A 12,373-nucleotide genomic window follows, 5' to 3' on the forward strand; every position below is an offset into this window, starting at 1 on the left:
TCCTCCCCATAACCTCTGACACCCATAGAAGGCGTATGAAGAGATACAAGTAATTGATGTTGGGCTAGGATGAGCAAATTCCTTTGTTCCACTGACAAACCTAAGCATCCGTCATTTGAGGTTGAGATGTAGATGAGTGTATTGGCTCACTTCCAATGCTCCACTTGAAACAGCTCTCACTGAACATCATATCCAGAAAACTAAACCCTTTACCGTCCCCTCTCGTTCAGGTTTACTTCAAGGAAAACCCTCAGGAAAGCTGCCACTGGTCAGCTCTTCAACTATAACATAAAGTGGAACCTGAAAATACTGGTATTACAGCACAGGACACGGAGGAAAGGAGAGGTTAACTTTTTGGGAACGATTTGTTTGCCAGAACACTGGCATGAGGCCTCCACCCACAACATCAATCTTTTCCCTTTTATGTCACAGATCCTGCCAGGGCTGCCGTGCACTTTCTGGTTAGGCTGCAGATTTTCGGCATTTTGGCACTTCCTTTTGGTCTTTGCGCAATCCAAAACACTGGAGTCCATCACGAACCAGAAACACAAAGAAAAACTAGTCGCCCTCTGAAGTTGAGTACACAACTTACTGGGAAAGACCATACAAGCCAAAATGTCTGCAGCTTTAAACCTTGGTTGATGCTTTTATTTGGATATGGGTTTTACTCTCTTCTCCTGTCTGGGACTCAGTTTTGAAGTGTGGTGATTCTTTCTCTGTAAACGTGTGCAGAGCAGACAGTTCTGCTGCTGGACCTGCAGTTTGTTGCTAACCCTACCCCAAATATAAATCTTGATAATTTAGGATAATTGCTGTCACAATCAATCAAAAGTGGATTCTCTGCCGCGTAGCTCACACTACCCAAGTTGTGGTTCACATTTTTTAAGAAACTAAGATTTATTGCACACTATTTATTTTCCTATTGCCAGTGCCAAGGAAGTAAGTGCTCCACAGAGAACTAGACTCGCATTCATATAACCGGCACTACAGATGTCATTAACATCATTTTAAAAGAATGTGCTTCCATTCTGCTATCTGATTTTGCAGTTGGATTGAAAAGGGCATCGGATTCCGACAATTCACTCCCTCACTAAACGGAATGTTATTGCACACTATCCAACTTCAGCAGGGTAAATGAGAAGGCTTTTTCACAATTAAGTGATCGCGTTGTTAAAAATAGTGGAAGGAATTTTTTATTTTTGTGCAGTTCTTATTTCAAAGGAACTGGGTTTTGTTATTTTCCATATGCCTGAATGCTATGGAGAGGAAATCTGTGTTTGTAGAGTCGATATCAGTGACACAGTGAGAGCACAGAGAGAACCTTGTGACGGCAGTGCCACCATCTCTCTCTCTCTCTCTCTCTCTCTCTCTCTATCTCTCTCTCTCTCTCTCTCTCTCTTTCTCCCCTCTCACACACACACAATTAAACATAAAGTATCCTTGTGCACTCACATTTATGTCACGCACATACAAACATGCACACGTGCCATTTCTCCATCCCCTCCTTCAACGAGGCTCTAATAACATGTGCATTTCAAGTCTGCGCACACCAATTGCTATTCTCGGGTGAATCTTATGGTACAATGTGCCTTGTAAGTTACTTAAACAAGAACATAGCTAAACAGTGATTCATGGTGAAACACAAACAGCGGTGGTCTGGATAGAGATTTAGCAATTATGGTTTGCCTGGAAGACAATGGGGGAGTTATGTTGGGAGAACAAAATCACTCATTTATGCTCTTTAGTGGCTGCCATGTTGTTAATTTTGGACCTTGTATGACTAATAGTTATATGTGATCCATGACTAGAATTCAATATATTTCTTCCAGAAACTGATGAAACATCCATTCCAAAATTGAATGCAAACTCTTCTAACTCATTCTGTGCATAATTCCATTCTCGTTTATTGAAAGAAAAGGTGTAAATAAAAAGGTTTCTCCTGGTCATAATCTATAATGTGATTGATAACAGCGCCCGCTTCCTGTCTGAGGCTCGGTATCTGCATTGTTTCATGATACTCCAGTTGGGATCCAGGGATTGAAGTCTGCATAAATCATAAAACAAAGTGCTGAAGGAACACAATAGGTCAGGCAGCATCTGTGGAGGGAAATGCACAGATGATGTTACAGGACATGACCTTTCTTCAGACTGAATTCCTCCAGCAGTTTGCTGCAGTCTATCATCTGCAGTCTCTTGTGTTTGCATAAATCAAGTGCTCTATGTGCTGCCTCATTCCACCACTGATTTTCATTACTTTTAAGTAGCCAATGCAGTGGTTTGAGCATCTTTTTTAAATCTGGTAAAAATCTGGATAAATATCAAACAATACTAAAACAAAGATCTGAGGTCTGCATATTTTCTGTTCTCTTCACCTGTATAAAAGGCTTCAAATTTGTCTATGGTGCAAAAAATTGCAGATGATGGTCATCCAAAATAAAACCTCAGGAGATGTTAATCATCAGGTCAGGCAGTACCCAGGAAGAAAGAACCAAAATTAATGTTTCCCCAAGATTCAAAATCATCAATTCTGATGGAGATTCATTGACATGAAAAGTTGACTGTTTCTCTCTCCATGGACAATGCCTGATCCGCTGAGTGTCTCTGGCATTTTCTGGTTCAAATTTCTCTTGATTGGATTGTAAATCTTAGGCATTTAACTTTTCTGAGTTTGATGACTTTCGTTTGAACAAACAAGATTTCTTCATTTCAGTTTGACGTTATGGTCATATGGTTATTTCACGCTAATGGTCATATAGTCACTGACAAAGCCATCCTGGTTACAGGCAATGGTCTATTTCATGTCTGCTGTTGACTGGAACATTTTCAGTGATTAATTAAATCGGTTCAGTTCAGTTTTATTTGTCATATGTAGGTTAACACAGGGTCAACGGTACAATGAAATGTGTTTGACAAGACAACGGGTCACCACAGCAATGATATTACAAGGGTAAAATTAAGGTAAAAAAAGATAAGATAAAAGTGACATTGGTAGATAAACGACAATAATAAATCAAATAATCAACATATATGATGTGTTTATGAGTTCAGAAGCATGATGGCATGATGATAAAAACTGTTCTTAAGTCTAGTGGTGCATGCAGCCATGCTTCTGTATCGTCTGCCTGACGAAAACAAGGAGAACAGTCTGTGTGCTGGGTGGCTGCGGTCCTTGATGATGCTGTGTGCCTTCCGCAGGCACCGCCTGTGGAAAATGTGCTGAATGGCCGGGAGACAGTTGCCAGTGATGTGCTGTGTCGCCTTCACCACTCTCTGTAGTGATTTGCGGTTTGTGGGCAGAACAGTTCCCGTACCAGACTGTGATGCAGCCCGTCAGCAGACTCTCGATGGTGCATCTGTAGAAGTTTGTGAGGATGCTGGCGTTCATGCCAAACTTCCTCAGTCTTCTCAGGGAAAAGACTGAGGATGGAAATCGATTCAGCAATTTAGAATAAGTGTACAGTGGTAAGAATAATGATGAGCTAAGTGCTTCAAGTCAAGTGTCAAAAGTCAAGAGTGTTTTATTGTCATATGTCCCAAAACGGTACATGATTCTTAATTGTAGTAGCACAACAGATATATAAACACAGCATTCTGTAAACACCATAATAAAGAATGAAAAAAGTCCAGTTTATATGTATAAAAAAAACAATAATAGTGCAAAGACATGGAGCTTGTCTTCCATTTGCCTATACAAAAGAGCTCATCCATTTAATGGCTATATTATTTTATCCTATTACTGACAATAGGATAATAGCTCCACCCATTGCTTCACCACTACTTACTCACCTACTTTTCCTCTTCCAGCATTCTGATGAGAGGTCTGCAATCGTTAACCGTTTCTCTTCCTGCAGATATGGTCCAACCTGTTAAGTTTTGCAGCATTTTCTATTTTCATTCCAGTTTTCCAGCTCCTGCATTTTTTTTAGATTTACACAAACAGGTTGGGATGCTATTTAGAAAAATAAAAAGTTTAGAAGAATGAAGGGAAATGTTATTGAAAAATTGAATATTTTAGAGGGGTAAACAGGGTAAATGCCAGGGGGAAGTTTCCTCTCATGGATAGAGGAAAGGACAGGAGAGTGGCCCTGAGCAATGTCAGATCACGTCTAATCCCATTATAATCAGACAGTCATGGAGCTGTACAATTTGGAAACATGCCCTTTGGCCCAACACATCCATACCTACCAAATTACAAAACCAAGTTAGTTTCACTTGCTTGTGCCTGGCCAATATCCCTCACAACCCCTCCTATCCATGTACCTCTACATGTGCCTCTTAAATGTTGTAATTGTATCAACCTCTTCCATTTCCTCTGGCAGCTCCCATATATATAGCACCCTCTATGTGAAAAACATTCCCTTTGTGTCTCTTTTAAACCTTTCTCCTCTTACCTTAAATCTATGCCCTCTACTTTTAGACCACCCTACCTAGGGGAATGGACTCTAGCTATTCATCTTATCTATGATCCTCTTGATTTTAGGTGTCTTTGTAAGGTCACCCCTCAACCTCCTACACTCCAGGTAAAAATACTCATATACCGTTCTGATGAGAGGTCTATGACAGAAACAATGTCAAAAATCAAGCCATACACGGTACAACTGATATTGCAAAGAGAAAAATACTAGAGTGCAGAATACAGTTAAAGTATTATAGTATTACAGTTACAGAGAGAGTCCTCATCCAGATCTTATTGTAAAAGTGGGGTTACGTTTGCTAGCTTGCGGGAATCCTCTAGTCACTCCGCCATGGTCTAAAAGACCCGTTTTTGAAAGACTCAAATGCTATGTCTGGGGCTCTTTCCTTACGTACTCTGGCCTCGGGGATTTATCAGCCTTTAAAATAAAACTGTAATGAGGTAGATTGGGAGATTAGGGCTACACCCTTAGCTTATGGGCTGTGCATGTGCATGCTAAAATAATATATTTTATATATAATTAACTAAATCTTAACTAAATAAGGCACGTGGGTTCCATCCCACATCTCAAATATGTGCAGGTTTACAGGGTATTTGGCCTCCACAAATTGCCCCAGTATGTGGGGAGTGGGAAAGTGGGATTACATAGAACAAGTGCTATAGATCATAGATCAATAGATACATCGTGGACGGTGGGCCATTACATAGATCAATGATGGACTTGGTGGACCATAGGCCTGTATCCATGCTATATCAGTAAAGTAAAGTAAACTATACCAAACCAAACCAAGCTGAAATAAATGATTACATGCATAAATTGACAAGCATAGCAGTGCAGGGATTGTGACTGCAGGAAGATAAGCAAACTGATCACAGCACCATGTGCTTCCAATGGGACTCAGAGCAGGGAAAATGATAAAAAATGATAAAAACTGAAGACTCCCTATCTGAATTGTAACCAAATAAATAAATTACTGGCAGATGAAAATAAATGAATTTTATAGCCTTTACTGAGGTGTAGTTGAAGAGTGCTGAAGATTGGTAATTATCCAGGATACTTAACTTTTAGAAATGATAGGCAAAATGGAAATCAGAGGAGCAATGGGCAGTTAAGAGGGATTCCAGGTCCATAGTATGAAATAATTTTATACTGGCACTCACCAGGTTATCAATTATGTACAACCCGCATATATGGATGAGTGTTTGGGATATCGGTGGAATAGATTTATTGCATGTTACGGAGCTACACATCTCTTCTATCCCTGTGAGAACTTGAGAACTGTAGCAATATCTGGTTGAGTTAAATTGCCTAGTTCAACTATACGATGCCCTTAGTTTTTAATTAAATGCATCGCAGGGCAGCTGCATTTCTGACTTTGCTATTCAGGTTACAGTATGAAGAGTTCTTGGGAAAGAAATCATGTAATAACCTGGTGAGGTCCGGCAATATGATTGAAAGTCAGTGTTTCAAACTAAAACCATGGTAGATTTACTAGAATGTTGCCTGGGTTTCAGCAACTAAGTTACAGAGAAAGGTTGAACAAGTTAGGTCTTTATTCTTTGGAGCACAGAAGGTTAAGGGGGGACTTGATAGAGGTCTTTAAAATGATGAGAGGGATAAACAGAGTTGACGTGGATAAGCTTTTCCCATTGAGAGTAGGAAAGATTCAAACAAGGGGACATGATTTGAGAATTAAGGGACAGAAATTTAGAGGTAACATGAGGGGGAACTTCTTTACTCAGAGAGTGGTAGCTGTGTGGAATGAGCTTCCAGTGGAAGTGGTGGAGACAGGTTCGATTTTATCATTTAAAAATAAATTGGATAGGTATATGGACGGGAAAGGAATGGAGGGTTATGGTCTGAGTGCAGGTAGATGGGACTAGGGGAGGTGTTCGGCAAGGACTAGAAGGGCCGAGATGGCCTGTTTCCGTGCTGTAATTGTTATATGGTTATATGATCAGCCATAATCACATTTAATGGTGGTGCTGGCTCGAAGGGCCAAATTGCCTACTTTGCACCTATTGTCTATTGTCTACCCATCTAAATGTTTCAGAAATGTTGCAATAGTTCCTGCAAATCTACAATCTACATCAATCACTTGGTTGAAGGACCATATAAATCAAATCCAATATGCACATGACACAAAGCTGAGTGGCAGTGTGGGATGTGAGGAGACTGCAGAATATATTTGGGGACACAGAGAGTCTGAGTAATATGGCAGATGGAACATGATGTGGAAAAATATGAGGTCATCTGGTTTGGTATAAAAATAAAAATGGAGTATTTTTAAATGTGTTACAAGATTGAAAAATGTAATTTTCAAAAAGACCTTTGTGATCTTTTAATGAATCACTGACAGATAACATAGGTGCCAATGCAATTAAGATGGGAAACAGTATGTCAGCAACAAAACATCTTATTGCAATTATATAGGGCCCTGACGAGACCGCATCTGGAATGTTATGTCCAGGTTGGTCTTTGTATCTAAGAAAGGATATTCTTGCAATAGAGGGAGTGCAACAAAAGTTCACCAGATTTAATCCTAGGATTGGGAGTTTGTTCTATCAAGAGAGATAGAATTCAGAGGAATTAGAGATTACCTCATTTTAATTCATACAGGACTTCATGGAGTAGATGCAGGGATGATATTTCCCCTGTCTGACGTGTCTAGAACTAAGGATCACTGTCTGAAAATAAATGATCGGCCATTCATAAGGGAGTGAGAAGAAATTTGAAAACCCTTCAGGTAGTGAATCATTGAGAGACTTTCAAGGAGAATTCTAGAGGCTCAGTCACTGAATTTATTCAAGACCGAGATTTAATCATAAAGTCATAGACTGATGGAGCTGTACAGCATGGAAACAGGCCCTTCGGTTCAACTCGTCCATGCCAACCAAGTTGCCTTACCAAATAGTCCCACTTGTCTGCATCTGGCCCTTATCCCTCAAAACCTTTCTTATCCTCTCCAAGTGTCTTTCAAATGTTATATCTATACCTGCTTCAACCATTTCGTCTGGCAGTTTGTCCCATATTCACAGACCCAACTGTATGAAAAAATGGCACTCAGGTCCCTTTCACATTTCTCCTCTTTCACCCTAAACATATGCCCTCTAGTTTTATACTACTCTATCCTGAGATAAAGACTGAATATTTACTTTATCTATGCCCTTATGATTTCATAAGTCTCTATAAGGTCACCCAGCCCCCAACTCTCCTTATAACCTCCTTATAATTTAAACCCTCGGGTAAAATCCTTGTAAAAATGTTTTGCACCTTCCCAATTTAATTACATGCTTCCTATATTAGGATGACCAGAAGTATAAACAGTACTACAAATGTGGCCTTACCAACATCCGTTTGTCTTTACTTTTTTGTGTTGTTTTTTTTCATTTTGTCTAGTTAAGTTTTTGGTTTTTAGGTTGTGTTTATGTGGGGGGGAAGGGGGGGGGGTGCGGTTGAAACGGGGCTTGCTGTCTCTCCCTTCGTGGGAATACGACTTTTTTGTCGTATATCCCTTCTCTGCCTCCGTCTGCGCTGAGGCCTAATGGCGGAGCTGGCGACCTCGAGACTCCGGAGGCAGCCTGTCAGGACTCGCCCTGGGCTCGCTCCCGTGAGGGCGGCCCAGCTCGGGGCTGGAACTGCGCTCCCGTGAGGGGCTGTGACGCTCCCGTGAGGGCTGCCTGGCGAGGGGCTGAGACTCTCCCGTGAGGGTCTGTGGCACTCCCGTTGGAGTGGCCCAGCCCGAGGTGGAACGGCACTCCTGTCGGAGTGGCCCAGCCCGAGGTGGAACGGCACTCCCATCGGAGTGGCCCAGCCCGAGGTGGAATGGCACTCCCGTCGGAGAGTGGCCCAGCTCGAGGGAGGAACGGCACTCACGTGAGGGCGATCCGGTTTGGGGCTGAAACGGTGCTCCGGTGGCTGGGACGGCGTTCTGGCGGCGGTGACCTGAGTCCTGGGTATAGCCGCGGGCCAGCGGCCGCGTCCGCTGGACTGGAGGGCGGCAGCTTCGACTACCCCGGGCCGCGGTGTTTGAGCCGGCCCGTTTGCGGGGTTCGGTGAGCCGCGGGACTGTTTATGCCATCGCCCGGTGGGGAATCGCCTCAGCGCAGAGGGAGGAGAGGAGGGAAGAGACAGTAACCCTAAGATTTTTGCCTCCACCACTGAGGAGGTGCTTGGAGGATACAGTGTGGTGGATGTTAATTTGTGTTTATTGGTGTTTATTATTGTATGATTGTATGTATGACTGCAGGCACGGAATTTCGTTCAGACCGTAAGGTCTGAATGACAATAAAGATATTCAATTCAATTCAATCCTGTCCAGCTGGAACATGGCATAAGAATTCTTGTAATTAATACAGTGACCAATGAAGGGAAGCATACAAAACACCTTCTTCACCATCCTGTTCACCTGAGTCACCACTTTCATGGAACTATGCACCTACACTCCGAGGTATCTGTTCTACAACACTCCCCGGGGCCCTAGCATTTACCTTGCCCTAGTTTTCCCTCCCAAACTGTAACATCTAACATTTATCTGAATTAACCTCCATCTGCCATTCCTTGGCCTTGTTGGTCAAAATTGCATTATAATATTCTTCACTGAAATGTATTTTTCACTTCCGCCACCAATTTTAGTGCACAAACGGACTAATCGTGCCCCTTACATTCACATCCAAATTGCCCTCATCAATGCTCTTGGTCACCCTTCAAAAAACTCAATCAAATTTGTGAGACAGGATTTCCCTTGCACAAAATCATGCTGACTATCCCTAATCAGTCCATGTCTTTCTCCATGCTAAAAACTGTTTTGAAATATTCATTTCACTCCACAGCCATCTCTAGAGGCACCATACTTAGATGATCTTTAAGGGGGGCTATTCTTGCCCTACTCTCTTACCCTTAATATACTTTAGCTTTAGTTTAGTTCAGTTTAGTTGTTTATTGTCAAGTGTATGCGGTCCAGTGAAACGCTTTTGTTGGTAGAATCTCTTTGGATTTTCCATTACCTAATCTGCCAAAGCTACCGCTTATCCCCTTTATGTCCTCCTGATTTCCCTCAAGGGATTGCTCATGGGGTTCACAATCCCAGCTTGCTATAACTGATGTATGCCTCCTTCTTTTTCTTGACCAGAGCCACAATATCTCTTGTCATTTAGGTGCCTACTCCTGCCAGCTTTGCCTTTCACTCTTAGGAAAATGCTGGCTTTGAATTCATGTTATGCTATGTCTAAAACCCTTTCACTTGGCTGGCAGCCCTCTACCTGCAAAGTTCCTGTCTAATACCATAAAAATTGGCCTTGCCCCAATTTAGGACTTCAACTTTAGGACTAGTCTTGTACTTTTCCATAACTATTTAAAATCTAATATAGTTATGGTTGCTGTTCTTTATTTCCCAAGAGGAGGTTAAGTTTTCATTGATTTTTCCCCCCAACAACAGAACACCATGATCCACCACTTGCTTTAATTGTTTTTGCATAAATGTCTTGTTCTTTTGCAGTCTTATTTCTTTTAGAAAATTCCTCTGTAATCTATGTATAATTTATGTCTAATTTGTATTTATGAATTGGGTGCGTACATGTTCCTATGATGCTGCTGCAAGAAAGATTTTTCATTGTACCATATTGCTTCACCGCACCATACTTGTGCAGCTGACAATGAATTTGACTTGACTTGACAATGGAAACCAAGGGACATGCAATTAGTGCAAGAAAATGACAATGAGTGAAAGGTCAGTCATGATGTTGCTGAATGAATAAACAGGCATAAGGATCCAAATGGCCTCCTCCTGCTTCCATTTCCTTTGTTGTGCAGTGAGAGAGAGTTCCAGATTTCTACTCACCTTATGAAAAAGATCTTCATGACATCAGCCCTGAGTGATCATTCTGACACCTTGTCATGCCGCATGGATAAAGGTAATATTGAAAGGGAATAGAACTATAAAGGGAACATATGTTGTTCTCTGCAACAAAGGCAGAGAGTCCCAGAGAGTCTATAGTCCCAGCGCCTATGTTGCCTGCCTTGTGCTAGGGTAAAGGACATCTCCTCTAGCTGTTGTGGTCCACATATGCACTAACAACATAGGTAGGAGTAGGAAGGAGGCTCTGCTGAGAGATTATAAGGAGCTTGGGACAAAAGTGAAAAGCAGACCACGTCGTTCACAGTTAATAGAGGGTAGGGCGGTGGTTGTTGTCTACATTTTTGTGTTTAGTAAAGTATTTGATAAACCTTTCCTATCAATGTACCCCTCCAAGTGCTTCTCCAAGGTAGTACATGGTAATCGTATCCAGAAGATGTGCAAAAAATATGGAGATAGATTTTTCTCCATAACTTCCGTCGGCTTCAAAGAGATTGGATGATCAGCCATGATCATATTGAATGGCGGTGCAGGCTCGAAGGGTCGAATGGCCTACTCCTGCACCTATTTTCTATGTTTCTATTCCACCACCATTATGTCTCCTGGACCATTCTTTTCCCACCAACCACACGCCTTCTGATGCTACTTTCCTTTGCAACCACAGGTGATGCAACATTTGTATTTTCACCTGTTTCCTTCCATTATCCAGGGACATAAACAATCTATTATCAAACAGAATTAATTCACATCCTACAATCTAGTGTGCGGCATTGAGTTTTCACAATGTCATCTTCTCTGCACTGTAGAAACCAAACTCAGGGGGATCACTTTTCAGGGCACCTGAGTTCAAGCCATAGGGTGTTCCTGAGCTTCCTGTTGCCAGCCACTTTATCATTGGAGGTAGTCCAGAGAAGATCCACTAGGCTAATGCCTGGGATGAGAAAGTTGTCCTTCCAAGAGAGGCCAGACCAGCGATCATCCCTTAAAGTTGTTCTATCCTACACACTTCAAACAATTTAAAGAATCCAATTCGCTTAAAAACCTGTACGTCTTCGGAGTGTGTGAGGAAACCAGAGCACCCGGAGGCAACCTACGCAGTGAAAGCCCTGTCCCACAGTACGAGTTCATTCAAAGAGTTCTCCTGAGTTTGCCCTGATTCGAACTCGGAAATATATGGTAATGGCCGCTCGCAGGTACTTGGGGCTCTCGTGGCCATTTTTCAACATGTTGAAAAATCTTCACGAGTCTTCCCGAGCTTACTGTGTTTCCCGAGTACCTGCCGTTAGCGTTACGAGCCACTAAGAGACATCCCCGAGCTCCGACGTACCCGCTACGTTCATTCGACGTGCTTACCACGAGTTTGATTTCTTTTTAAACTCGGGAGAGCACTTGAATGAACTCGTACAGTGGGACAGGGCCATTACAGGGAGAACATACATAGTCAGGATTGAATCTGGGTCTATAGCGTTGTAAGGCAGCAACTCTACTGCTGTGCCACTGTGCCACCCATGATGTGTTCATTCATGAGAGAGTCACAAAGCAGGGGACATACAGTGGCTGCAAAAATAAAGGGCCAGTTTATTTAAACTGAGGTGCATTGAAATTTCATCTCTCAGAGGGAGTTCTCTGCTCCTGATGGTGGTTCAAACCTGATTATAGCTATATTTACAGTGGAGTTAGATAAATACCTGAAAAACCAAGGAATGAAGGGTTGTGGGGAACGGGCACTGGAGGAGTTGAGGTCAGTATGGATCTGTCATGATAAAATTGTATGGCAGGCCAGGCTTGAGGGGCCTGATGAACCACTCCTGCTCTTGGTGTTCTTGTACTCTACCACCAATGACTGGACTGAACTGAACCTGCTCACGATTAACGGATACTTACGAACACCTGATGATCGATTCCCAGTACCGCTCAGATTTCAGTGGCAACGCTGGTCAGAAAAGTCCAGTTAGTCACTTTTTGGCACATTTGACATTCCACTCCGACACTAGACTCACCATGAAGCACTGGCTGGCGGCAGAGTGGATTAAATTATAATTAATTATAAATTAAATTATTTATTGGTGTTTTAACCTGCAGTTAATTAGTTTTCATTGTTTTA

This window comes from Leucoraja erinacea, chromosome 8 (genome assembly GCF_028641065.1).
Source record: "Leucoraja erinacea ecotype New England chromosome 8, Leri_hhj_1, whole genome shotgun sequence".
Classification (NCBI taxonomy): domain Eukaryota; kingdom Metazoa; phylum Chordata; class Chondrichthyes; order Rajiformes; family Rajidae; genus Leucoraja; species Leucoraja erinaceus.